The sequence below is a fragment of the Oreochromis niloticus genome, linkage group LG11 (genome assembly GCF_001858045.2).
Source record: "Oreochromis niloticus isolate F11D_XX linkage group LG11, O_niloticus_UMD_NMBU, whole genome shotgun sequence".
Classification (NCBI taxonomy): Eukaryota; Metazoa; Chordata; class Actinopteri; order Cichliformes; family Cichlidae; genus Oreochromis; species Oreochromis niloticus.
The window spans coordinates 11724879-11739331 of NC_031976.2; positions in this window are offsets into that span (position 1 = coordinate 11724879).

A 14453-nucleotide genomic window follows, 5' to 3' on the forward strand; every position below is an offset into this window, starting at 1 on the left:
AAGGCGCTCCAGGCACCTGTCAAGTCACCAGCAGCAGGAGTGTGACCCACTTCCGTCGACTGTGTTTACATGCAGGCACTTACAGGCTGCTAATTGTCTGGTGCTTTTCCTCTCTCTCTCATTAACACAGCGATGAGTTGGAAGCAAGAACTGCAATCAAGCATTTGTGATAACTGGCAACAAGTCTTTCACATTTACTGGGAAGATACACAAATATTTGTGTATAAATGTGTTTGTCTTAAAGTCCCAGACTGAAGCTGAGAAAAGTATAACAGCAACTTGACAGAAACAGTGTGGCAAGTTTTTAAAGTTGATTTACGGTTAGTCACCACTTTGACTAACTCACTTCAAACCCTTTCTTTTAGCCATTCAGAGGTGGACCTGCTGTGTGTTTTGGGTTATTGTGCTCCTGCCAATAACCCAAGTGTGCTTTAGCTTTAAGGTGTGAAGTGATGGCTGGAAATTGTCCTTCATGGTCCCATTAGTTATGACATGTTGTTGACAAATGAACCAAACATGCATCTCTTTGGACTGACAGTGAACCTGTATCAATCTGTGAAAAACTCCACACAAAATGACTCCTGCTGACCAGATCTTCTTCTTCCTGTGAGTTTACAGTGTTAACTACTGCATCAGTGTGCCACCTATATATATATACACATATATATATATATATATATATATATATATATATATATATATATATATATTAAAAGAAAAATATTGCATGTCAAGACTGTACATAAGTTATTGTTTAGTAGTGTCACAGCTTTTGTGGAGAAGCATCAGTTTTAGTCTGTGTGTGGATGGTTCTGATGGTAGGAGCTATGGATGGGAACTGATACTTATAGTAACTTTCAATACCAAAATTCTGCTACTTGCTTGTTTACAGTAGGTACTGTAGGCAGCATATGAACACTAGGTACATATGCTACATATGTTAGTAATATAAAAAGTTTCATATTAGGATACCAATCATTACTCAAAATTACCATTAGATTAGATAATAGTTTGGAACAGCACTGAGACAAACAAACAGTGTCAGAGTGATAAGGTTAATGTGGGTCCTGTCCATCTGTAATGTTATTAGGAAGTGTTAAATTAGCAGAATACCAGATTTTTGTGTGTTTGAATGTGTTATGTTTCTCTTAAAGTGCTGGATTGAAGCTGAGAAGGCTCTAAGCCGACCTTACCAATTCCATAAGATCGGTAATGAAATGTGGCACCAAGTTTAAAAAAGCACAGGACATAAACGGGTCACTGCTGCGACAGCAGTCGTGGGGAGAGGTGAGAGAAAGGACCCTAGTGCAGACACTGACGAAGGACTTATTGCTAGTGAATCTTTATTTACAGTGAGGAAGCGAGAGACAAACAAAAGCAGAACATAGCAATGACTAGACTAAAGCAAAAACCTAAACTGGGAGAAAATAAAAGGATTCAAAGGAACAAAAACCTGAGACGGAGAACAAGGAACATGGAGCCTGGAGCACAAATGACACACAGGGGATAACAAGCAGAAGAAAAGCAGAAGGACCAGCAACAAACAGAAGAAAACACAGGGCTTAAATACACAGGCAGTAACGAGGGAGTGAGAAACAGGGGGAAACACAGCTGGGACTAATCAGACGTAATGAGACAAAGGAAGCAAAGCAGAACACATTGACAAATAATACAGACTGTCAAAGTAAAACAGGAAGCATAGCACAGAGACATGGACTTGACACTGAGACATAGAGACAAGGACTGTGGGACACGGAACATAACCAGAACCTAAAGACTAGAAATCTGGAGATACTAAAGAACTTAATTTTTTAAATAAAAGCCTCTTAAATTTGTCATTTTTCCCACTGTGGTGTTGAAAAGTATTTTCCTGCATTATCAGTAGTCTGGAATGTTTCATGATAACCCCGGTCAAGGTTATGTAGAGTCTTTGTAATAGTAGCTCTATGCTAACAATACATTGAACCTTTAAAAATAGATTATATGAATTCCCTGTGTACATCATAGACACACAAAGAGACACAGATGCATTCTGTCATAAGAGGAGGAGGTTAAGCTATTGTCTGTGTGGATGTATTTTGGGGTTTTAAAAGAAAGCACCTGACACATGCTGAGACATTAGCTTTATTAATTTGTCTGGTTTTGGTTGATAAGGTTATGTATGGAATAACTGCTATTTTAATAATCATAACAATCATACTGCTGTATCTTTTTAGAGTATTTCCATGCTGTTATGTAATCACTGTAATATTTGTATTGTTTGAGAGAATGTGACCACAAAATATCTTCCCTCCGTTTGTTCACCAGCAGCATCCTTCATGTGATTAGCAGCAGATCCAGGGGCAACAACAAAATGAGGGTTAATGTCTTCCTCTTCTGTGTGAGGCGGGTCTTCTTCCTTGCCTGCACCAGTTATTACAGTTTCATTGTGACATTTTTAACTTTAACAACATTTAAATCATATTATTAAAATTTGCCAGACAGCAAATTGAATCAGCTCAAATGAAATAGAATTGCATTTCTCTCAGTCTGCTTGGGAAACAAACATTAGCTGACATTTACTCCTGACACCCTTTGAATGCTTGCACAACAAAAATGATTTCACGAAGACCGAATCACAATTAAATAGCGACACAACATCTAAACAAAAGCACGATAGAGTGCCACCGTCCGTGTCATGCTGAAGCCTCTATTCCTGGATGTAATCGGCCTACATTTCTCAGCATTGATTAAAAAAAGGCTAAATCTTTAAGCATCATTTGCACAAATCTGGATTCAAACCTACAAAGTCAGAAAGCAAGGGAATAAAGTGGAAATTTACACAAATCTCCAATGTTAAACTTTTATTTACTCAATCTGAAACTATTTTAGTGATTTAAGTCTTGTCATCGCCACCTACATATGCTGGACCCTGTTTTGCTGCCAAAACAACCCTGACCCTTTGAGGCATGGACTCTACTAGACTCCTGGCACCAGGATTTTAGTGAGGGATTCTTTAAGTCTTGCAAGTTGCGACTTGGGGCCTCCATGGATTGGAATTGTTTGTCCAGCACATCCGTCAGATGATCGATTGGATTGAAATTTGGGGAATTTGGAGGCCATGTCAACACCTCAAACTCTCTGTTGTGCTCCTCAAACAAATACTGATCAATTTCTACTTTGTGTCAGGGCACATTATCCTACTGAAAGAGGCCATGGACATTACAGATACCGTAAGGGTGTGCATGGTCTGCAACAATCAAATGTGCATTTCACATGTTAAAAGTAACATCCACGTGAATTACAGGACCCAAGGTTTTCCAGCTGAACATTGCCTACAGCATCACACTGCCTCTGCCAGCATACTTTCTTCTCATAGTGCCTGGTGTTGATTCCTAGGTAAGCAACATACAGCAGCTGAGCAGCTGCTGGTGTAATGTGTGGGTGTCCCAGTACTTTTGTCCAAACAGAGTATGCTTATGTGTCCATAATGCATTACAGAGCCAATTGACACAATTTCAGTAACTTATTCATCACACTGTTTTGGAGACTTTACAGATTAAATAAAAATAATGGCTAGTTATCAGTTATTAATATTTAGATTTATGTATGTTTAAGTAATGTCCCTAAACATCTAAAATATCTAACAGTTACAAAGAGAGAACAGTAAGCAAAATTTTGTTTATTTTGACTCATTTTGATAATTGCAAGAGATGTGTCAGAAAAAAACCTCTTTTAATGTTGATTCAGTGGCAAACAAATGCTCATAAAGATTGCCCATAACTATTTATGTTCAACAAATATTACTCATTATCTGTGACCTTTAATGAATTGCGCAAGAAGGTCAGACATGTGTCTTTATCACAGCACTGATTCTTTGCTTTACTTGTTAACTGATGTTATATTTCCCTTGAGTCATGATTACCCATGGCTTGTTTGGCATCTGTCATTTACATGCACTCACATATGCAAACTTTCAGTAATTCAATTGCAAGAAACGGAAAGATGATTCATGCTGATGTACAGCGAGGATGTAAGTTGATTTCAAAACCACGAGTTTACTTTGGGCCACCAGGATGTAACTGGTTTATGTTTGAAAACTTGATGAGGTTTTTAATCTAGGAATGTGACAGTGGTGACATTTCCAGTGCAAAGCTATATTTAGCAGACCCTGCTCGTATCACCTGCGTCATCAGAAGGATGTAGAACAAGATGACATGACATGAAAAAGGAGATGGCACTGTTATTTATTTGTGTGCATCTCTGTGCGTGAGTGAAGAGGATTATGTTTGTCAGAATGATTTAGACGTTTATTACATACAGTACTACTTAAAGTGGGATACAGATGAAAGGTTGGAAAATGAAATTCAGTTTTGGTCTGTTAATGCAAGAAGCTTTTTGCCCGTTCCTAAAAAAAGAAATATGCATTGTTTGGAGGAAGCACGCAAAAATAAGATATTGCATCTTGAGTGAACCTGACAGAACAGTTATGAGAAAGGCATCAGTACCAGCATTATATAAACATAACTGTGTTTGCAGCAATATGCAAGCAGTCACATTTAGAGTAAGTGAAACACATTAACTTGTCTTTTCTTTCCCTTTTACACTTGAACACTTGTTAATCATTGCAACGTAGTTTTATGGGTTTGTGTGCTTTGCATTGTTTCAAGTACACATGAAGACATAAACTTTTAATATTAAATAGTCTCAGAAGGAGGTTTTTTCCCCTTTGGTAAATACCATCAGCATTTGTCTCTATGGCTCTCATGCAAATGTCCCACAATAACCCAGCCAAGCTCACACATTAGCGTCTGCTGTTACAGTATGATGACAAGACTGCCAGGTCACAGTGATGTCCCTTGGCAGCAGCTACACAAGTCTGATATGACAAAAGGAAAATAAACACTATATGCTGCACACAAGTCTGCAGGACTGACTCAAATCGGAGTAAAACAAGTTTCATGCCTTTGAAAATAAACCTCAGGAAGCTGTAACTGCTACTGTGAAACTGTTACGTTACCATATTTTTGTTACAGTTTCTTGCTGTATTTTTTAAAGATTACTTTATGTTACTGTGTGCAAAATAAAGTAGTGGGAACTTACAGGATCAGATATAAAAATGACCATATTCTCCCATAAGATTGTACATCATCATTTGTTTTTCTGTTTTCACAAAGAATGAGACATTACAAAATTTAATGAATTTATATGGAAATTTGTTAAAGTCTGGATATTGATCATTTAAATGAGGGGTGTCAAACATAAGGCTGGGGGGCCAGAATTGACCCAGCAAAGACTCCAATCCACCCCACTGGATCGCTTTATGAAGGAGGGCGTAAATTTTAGCCTTTTAACTGTATTATAACTGTAACAGAAACATAATGAAATGACAGAAAACGTTTTCAGCAAGAAAAAAAACTGTTGGGAATTTAAAAAAATCTTCCTTTTTATAATTACAGACAATCTGGCCTTTGAGCTACAGGCAGCATTTCTGCAATATTTCTTTCAACTTAAGCCCAATGAGTAATTCTGACAGATTTCTTTCACTTACTACAGCAGCATTTCTTTATCATGTAGAAAAACTGAGATGTATGACTGAAATTGATCTTCTATTCCTTATATTAAGATATCTCAATGTAACTACTACATTTGTAGTTGAGCTTCTTTAGACTGACAGGAAAAGGAGTTTCACTGGGTGCGCCTTGAGCCAACCATTGTGATTTGACGCTATTTAAATAAAACTAACCTGAGAGATCAAAGTTGGCTGCATGTTGCACAAAACATAAACTCAAAGGTATCCAGTAGTTACTTGATATAGGCAAACCTGGTAGTTTCTGAGCTTTCACAAGCTGTCATTGTTTCCCAGTGCATAATGTTTTCACATTGATCAAAACTGTGTACATCACAAATGGACTTAACAAGAGCTTAATGGTATTTTTTGATCCTTTTATCAGCACCGACATGCAACAAACAGCAAAGTGTGAAATAACTCAAACACAAGTTTTATATTTTAGATCCTTAAAAATAGCCACCCTATTCTTTGATTACTGCTCTGCACACTCTTGGCATTCTCTCGATGAGCTTCACAAGGTAGTCACCTGAAATGGTTTTCCAACAGTCTTGAAGGAGTTCCCAGAGATGCTGAGCACTTGTTGGCCCTTTTGCCTTCACTCTGCGGTCCAGCTCATCCCAAATCATCTTGATAGGATTTAGGTCAGGTGATTGTGGAGGCCAGGCCAACTTGCGCAGCGCTCCATCACTTTCCTTCTTGGTCAAATAGTCCTTACAAGCCTGGAGGTGTGTTTGGGCTCATTGTCTTGTTGAAAAATAAATGATGTTCCAACTAAATGGAAACTGGATGGGATAGCATGATGCTGTGGTAGCCATGCCGGTTCAGTGTGCCTTCAATTCTGAATACATCTCCAACAGTGTCACCAGCAAAGCACCTCCACACCATCAAACCTCGTCCTCCATGCTTCACAGTGGGAACCATGCATGTAAAGACCATGCATTCATCTTTTCTGCATTGTACAAAGACACAGTGGATGGAACCAAAGATCTCAAATTTGGACTCATCAGACCAAAGCACAGATTTCCACTGGTCCATTCCTTGCGTTTCTTAGTAGTTTCTTAGCAGCTATTTGACCATAAAGGCCTAATTCACACTATCTCCTCTGAACAGTTGATGTGGAGATGTTTCTGCTACTGGAACTCTGTGTTGCATTTGTCTGGGCTCTACTCTGAGGTATGTTGTTAACTTGTGATTTCTGAGGCTGGTAAATGTATCCTCAGCAGCAGAGGTGACTCTTGGTCTTCCTTTCCTGGGGCCGTCCTCATGTGAGCCAGTTTCGTAGTAGTGCTTGATGGTTTTTGCGACTGCACTTGGGGACACATTCAGAGTTTTAGCAATTTTCCGGACTGACTGACCTTCAGTTCTTAAAGTAATGATGGACTGTCGTTTCTCTTTACTTAGCTGATTGGTTCTTGCCATAATATGAATTCTAACAGTTGTCCATTAGGACTGTCAGCTGTGTACCAATCTGACGTCTGCACAACACGACTGATGGTCCCAACCCCATTAAGAAGGCAAGAAATTCCACAAATGAACCCTGACTAGGCACACCTGTAAAGTGAAAACCATCTCAGGTAACAACATCATGAAGCTCACTGAGAGAAGGCCAAGGGTTTGCAGCGCTGTCTACAAAGCAAAAGGTGACATATTTAGAGTTATTTATCATTTTTTTCTTTACTATATAATTCCATATATCATGCTTCATATATTTGTATGTATCTACAATGTAGAAAGTAGTAAAAATAAAGAAAAAACATTAAATGAGAAGGTGTGTCCAACCTTTTGACTGGCAGTGCATATTTATTATGATTTATCAGAAATCACTCTTAATGGAAAATGTATTTTCAGCTTGCTGACTAAAGTAAACATAATTACCACACTACTACATGTGCTTTCCTTTTACCTCGCAGTGAGGCCAGAATAGTGCCTAATATAACGAATCAACAATGACAAAGTGATAGTTTTATTATTATTCTACCGACTCACACAGATTTTCATATCAACCATCTGTATGTCACATTTATGAATGAAGCCTGTTGGCTTTCTTATCTGTTCACCTTTATGGCCAGCTGGATATCAAAAGGGCCCGGCTGATTTGTGTACTTTACACACACTGGGGCCACATCTTACTCATTTGAACTGATGTTTTATGATTCCCACCTCCTGCAGTTGCTGACTAATGTCTTTATGGCCACTTTCAATAGCCAACACACAAAAAAACAAAAGGAAAGCCCGATGGAAGGAAGACGAGATTGTGTGCCTAAAATACACAAACACCCCTAATCTCTTTTCGATAGAGTGCTACTTTTTAATTTTACAAATATTGAATAATGCTGCTTTTAACATTGCACTGCTTTTAATGAGCTAATAGCAAACTCCCCAGGGAAAAAACCCCACAAAAAATTCTTTGTAATCCAAATGCAACCTTTCCATTCATTTTAATAAGAGTCATTTGACATCTATTATATTGTTACATCGGAAACACACTATTCTGCATTTTGTGATACGAGGATTAGTTGTTGTTTTTTTCTTTGAATTTGACAATAGCTCCAAGACCTATACATCTATATTAATTCTTGGGGTCTGCAGCCCTTGTTGTGGTATTTGCCTGATGCATTGTGGCATTGTGATTTGCATTTTCAGGACACTGGAATCTAATTTAAAGTGACATATTGAATAAAAAACATCCAAAGAGTAACTACTGAGCAACAATTTAAGGCCTCCCACTAAGAGAAATACCTCATCCTCTTTTAAAGAGACTGTTCAAATAATATGTGTGTATCCAACCATTAAAAAAAAAAAGTGTCCACTTTCATTTAGTCAGAAAACCTCAAAACTACAAGAATGAAGAACAAACTCTTGTTTAAACGTGTGTCCTGGTCACAGCACACATGACATCATCTGCTACGCAATTCATAAGGACCAAACGTCAGCATACTCACGCAGGCATCTTAAAAGGATACATTCGTATACACACGGATATGCAAATTCATACATTTATAAAATAACACACTCATGGAAAAGAAAGTGATTCACAACAAATACAAACTTCTGTGTGCCTGTGCTGCTTTCCTCTTCAGTACGACCACTTGACTTTGAGTTCATGACAGTGGTTAGTATGCAAAGGCACGCCGTTTTGCTAATCAGGACTGCTCGGATCATGAGTGGACTCTTCATCTCCATCTGTCAGTGTAAAACAGGGTGGGTCAAAAACCACAGCCTGCATTAGGCTCTCCCATTATGTCTCTGCCACACTGCACGGCTTCACTTTGTATGTCCCGGAGTGTGTCATTGTTTCTTTCTGTGCACTGGTGAGCAGAATTTCTTATATTTCTGCAAATTATGAAGCTGCATAGTTTTCACTCATGGTTTAATCAAATACGATCACTAGTGTTATTCTTGGGGGAGCTGCCCTTAAATCAGAAGTGTCCAAATACTTCACATCAGTGAAGAGTGTTTGAATTTTAATATCATTTGGAAATTAATCTTTAAAAGACACACCACTGAAGCGTCAGACTCTACAGTCAAAACTCAGTATATTATATAAATTACAAGCATGAGTGTATGCAGTGAAGGAAGATGGAGAGAAACTTTTACATCTTTATCTGACATGTGATAGAGAGACCTGTTTTTTGGTAGCAAGTGGATATATATTTATATATTCTTTACACCTAAGATTAAAACAAAACACACTGAACAGTCACCATGATGTGCGTGCAAAAGCCTTTTTTGAAATCTTGACGCCTCATTTAGTCAAAACAAAGTGGATATCTTTGTCAGATATGCAGCTACATGAGCTGAACACTCATGCTGGAGTTGGGTTTTTTCTGCACAATTATCGTTAATCTTCAACATCAATAATGTGATCTACGACTCACCTGTGCCACTAATAACCCTGCCCCATCAAGCGGCTCCCCGATCGATCAGCGGGTTTGTTCTTGTCAGCAGGGCAGTGCTTGTGATTATTAATGGGCTCATAACCATACACATCAAAAGGATCAAAGATTAAAGAAAAAAATCGGTTTAGTGAATGATAGTGTGTTCTCTGCTGCAGGCTCTCAGTTATATTTGCTTACCAGCAGATGAAATATCAATCATTAGAGCCCAACCTGTGCTGGAGCTACTGCTGCAAGACTTTAATTTAACTTAATTTATTCTTGAGATACATAAACCCAGCGTTTCTGCCAGTGTTGCATTTCAATTCAATTTAATTCAATTCAATTCAATTCAATTCAATTTTATTTATATAGTGTTAATTGCAACAAGGTTCTTTATATTTTAAGGTAAAGACCCTGCAAGAAAGAAGAGAAAACCCCCCAACAGACAGATGACACCCAGTATGAGCAAGGACTTGGTGACAATGGGAAGGAAAAACTCCCTTTTAACAGGAAGAAATCTCCAGCAGAACCAGGCTCAGGGAGGGGAAGTTATTTGCTGCAACCAGTTGGCCCTGATAGGACAAATTTCACCTAAGTCACAGGTGTCAAACTTCAGGCCTCAAGTGCCGGTGTCCTGCAGGTTTTAGATGCGTCCTTGATCTGACACAGCTGATTTAAATGGCTAAATTACCTCCTCAACATGTCTTGAAGTTCTCCAGAGGCCTGGTAATGAACTAATCATTTGATTCAGGTGTGTTGACCCAGGGTGATATCTAAAACCTGCAGGACACCGGCCCTCGAGGCCTGGAGTTTGACACCCCTGACCTAAGTTGACTCCCTACTGGGCTTGAGCAGTGGGGTTTTTTTTAATGCAAAGGCTGCAACAGTTAAGTTTGCTAGTGGTTTCAGTGGCATCCGTAGCAGAGACTTCTTAAACCTGAGAGCTCTTCTCAGACCAGACAGGCTGAGCACACACAGACATATTGTTTACATATTTTTGTGGGGACATCTAATTGACATAATGTTTTCCCTAGCCCCTTACCCTAACCCTAACCATCAAAAATGAATGCCTAACTCTAACTCTTAGCCTAAACCTAACCTAATTGTAACCCTGACACTAAAACTGCATTTTGAGTCTCAAAAATCCCTTTAAGCTTGTGGGGACGGGGATTTTGTCCCAATAAGGGCTGTTGGTCCCCACAAGTATAGTAAACTTCCAATTTTTGGTCCCCACAAATATATAAACATGGTACACACACACTTACACATGCACAAACACACACACACTTGATAACAACTGAAAGCGCGTGTCCTCCACAGCAACTCGGGGAAGATTGTGTTCCTAATTTACTGCACAGCCTGTCAGCTGTGAGTCTCAGTGTGTCTGGCAGAGGATGAGGTTGATTAGAAAACTCACGGCAGATGTGCCAATAACTCTACCTGGCTCTGCTTCCTAAAGTACTCTGAAGTCACTTCTGTTCAGTACAGAAGTTTTTAAGTCATAGAAAACATACTGTTTATGCTGGTTTATGCTCGCTGAGGGTTTTGCCTAAATAATGCTTTAACATTTAGATGTCAGTGTTACCCACATCTTCAGATGATGTCAAATTAATGAACTTTGGCTGTTTTGACCAGTTGTTACTTTTAAAGCTGGGTTGTTATTTAGAGAAAACTAAAAACTGCATATTGATTCAACACCCTGAAACTTTTCTCTGTGTGGGACACTGAAACGATTAGGCTGACAGAATTTTAACTTTTCTGACACTGAGAAGTTTGACAACATTTCAAGGACTTCTAGGCAGAGGTGTTATGCTGCACAGATCCCCATGCATCTCATAACTTATAGATAAAGGCCTTAACAGATACCACTCAGTGTTTGCTCTGTGAAGTGACATCTCCTTGTCTTCCTGGAGGTTAGATTTCATACAAGTTATACAAATTCATGATGTTTCTGGAGTTTGACTTTTCTTATGTTTTGATTTTACTTTCTTTATGACATCTCCGTGCCCACAGAGTTTAGTTCATTCCTCCATTTTTGAAAACAAAAAAATATTGATTTTTTTTTTCAATAGACAATTTTTCATTTCCTCCTCATTTTAAAAATGTGGAAGAACACTTGAGGCCACGTCAAAGACACAGCTGAACATGGAGAACAAACCTATACTGGCAGTCATGGTGTCTAAATGTGTCCGAAGCTGCTCGCAAAGGCAGAGGTGTCTGAATGGAGTAAAGCAGAGGCTCCACTCTCAGGTCAAAGATGTAAGTGAAACAAGTTTCTTTTATGTTGGGCTGAAATTGAAATCTGAGCTGAGCTGATAGCAGCCAGTAGAAGAACTGAAACTAAAAATTTATCTTTTCACATCAGATCTTCTTTTTCCGCTGTCACATTTTAAAAACTTTTCAACTTATCTATGCTTAACAAATGTTTGTTCCAATTCATTATTTCTTCTGCCAGTGAGTTTATGAGTTTACCCAAAGAGTTTTGGGTAAACTTCGGTATAATGCAGCAGAATTTAAGGATCAGTGTTTGTCTGCTTTTGGCTTAAATAAGAAAGATGATTTCATTAGACGTGTCCACTGAGGGGAGTGAACACCACTTTTTGGCTGCTTTAACCGGCATCATTTCAGTCTATGTACTTTCGTGTTTGATTTTTGGATGTGCTTTATAGGGCTTTGCTAAGACGGAAGCTATAAATGGATGCACAGATGATTAATATAGTAAAAACATGCACAAATGGGTATACTGATGATGATGACAACTGCCCTAAAGATTAGTTCCACACAGATGGATTAATAGAGTAAATCTATTTAAAGAAACACTGGCAGGACTCTTTACTCACGGGTAATGAGTATTTAGCTTCAGATTTATAACAGCTGAGTAGAAGAAAATAATATTATAAAATATTGCAAAAAAATCCAAAAACATAAATGTTTTAAATTATACATATATGACATAATAATATTATTATACATTACAGAATATTACTATCAGTACTGTGTGAGCCACTCCTATTACAGAGGTTAAGGTTACTTTTGATCTGTGCTGCAGCTCATTTGCGCAAAAATGTTTACAAGTCACAATTTAACTGGAAATGTTTTTCTCTCAGACATTATTTTGACTGATTTCTAAGTGGATGCCCCCTTTCACAATTTCTCTGTGAACACAACACAGGCAGTCGGTTAAGCTGCTAATGGCAAGTCACAATATGTCACTGGATTTAAAACATGTAAAAACCTGATGGAAGACTAATTATTGGCAATTTCCTGGTGGATGACAACTGTTTGGTTTCCTTGAGAAAGAAAAGAACACAAATTGTAAAACTGAGAATCACTAAAGGACGGATTCTCCTATAATTAAAGCACAGTTGTGACAAAAAAAATCAATCACAGCACTAACTAATAAAACTTAAAATATTATTGTCTTTCCCCCCACTTTTTTCCCATTATTTAAGAAAACCTAAAATATTTGCCATATACATACAGCTTACATTTATGTTTTATGTTTTTTGCATTAAAATAATGTTGTTATTAATGATACTTTGCATTGTTCTAATCTTAATAAAATTAGCCTTTTTAATATTGATCATTCCTTTACCTGTGATACTGAAGATTTTTGAGTGTTCAATTTTAGTATTGTAACAGTGGGTTCCACTAAAACGCTGTTTCTTTGGATTTTCTCTGGGAACTCAAACACATCTGATTTTCCTCCATGTCCTCTTCGGGAGCATGATACTCGTGCATGCATACTTCCCTGAATAGCAGCTGAAATGTATTTCAGAGCCTGGAAACTACAATCTTTGTAAATCTGTCACCCTCAGTGTCTTTGTTCTTTAAGATGGTGGCTGAAGTGTGGACCGCACACAAACTCATCAGTGGCACCTATATCCAAATATTCTTTTCTAATCTTACTGTACTGGTGAGAAAAAAAAAAACCCCTAACGGTCTTCATTTGTTAACCTTAACATTAACATTAAAATTCCTGTGGTGCATTTAAGTTGCTATGATACTGACACATCGTTTCATTTTGTGCGTCATGCCAGTAGATTTACTCTGCTAGAGCCATCAGTCAAGTGCTCTGGCGCACAATGAAATTTGCAAAAACTTGGATTGGCACCTTGTTTTGTGGTGACAACATCAGATCAAAAATATTTTTTAAATTCTTTTTTAAGATGTGTTCATTCATGCCTCCCAGATAATTTCCCCTATGACTCTGAACTCTTACTATGAATACAATTTCTTGTATCATATATAATGATTATAACCTGTCACTGTGCTAGCCTTAATGATGTAAAAACACAGATAGGCTTTCTACAAAGGAATGTCATGGCCAGATTAAGAACAAAATACATTATTGTTCATTCTGAGAAAAGACACTAAACTCAAAATACTATTTGAGCACTCGATTTTTGAGAATAAAGTCACAATGTGAAGACTAAAGCTGCCGCTACAAGTCAAAATCTGCCACGGCTACAACCCAATCTACAGAATGCTTTGTGTAGATGAGTTAGTGAAATCGCACTTCAGAATCGGTTTTAGTAGCAAGGAAATGATTTCTCTTTTAGCAGATAAACACAGTCAGGTGATTTGTATAAAGATGTTGAAGAGATGGTGCAGAAAGATGCATTTGGTCAGAAGGAAAAAACACAAAGTTAGAAGAGTTGGCCAGATTTGTGTAAAATGAATGCACAGATGCAAGGATTTTGATGGTAACACCCTCGTGCATCATAAGACAGCTGATCAGGTCGTTTCACTAACTCATCCACACAAGGCTTTTGCAGAGGGTACAGCAGCTGTAGAAGTTGTTGGACTCGAAAGAATAACTGTAATCTCCACATTTCAACTTTATTCTCAAAATAGTATTTAGATTTTAATCTCGAAATTTTGACTGTTTTCAAGATGAACATGTTTTTTTTTTAGCACTCCATTGTACTTTTGTACTTTTGTGATTATTTTTGGTCACTTCTGTTGTGTTCTTGACAGTGAGCCTCCTATTTTCCTCATTACTCACACCCTTCCTGCTGCTC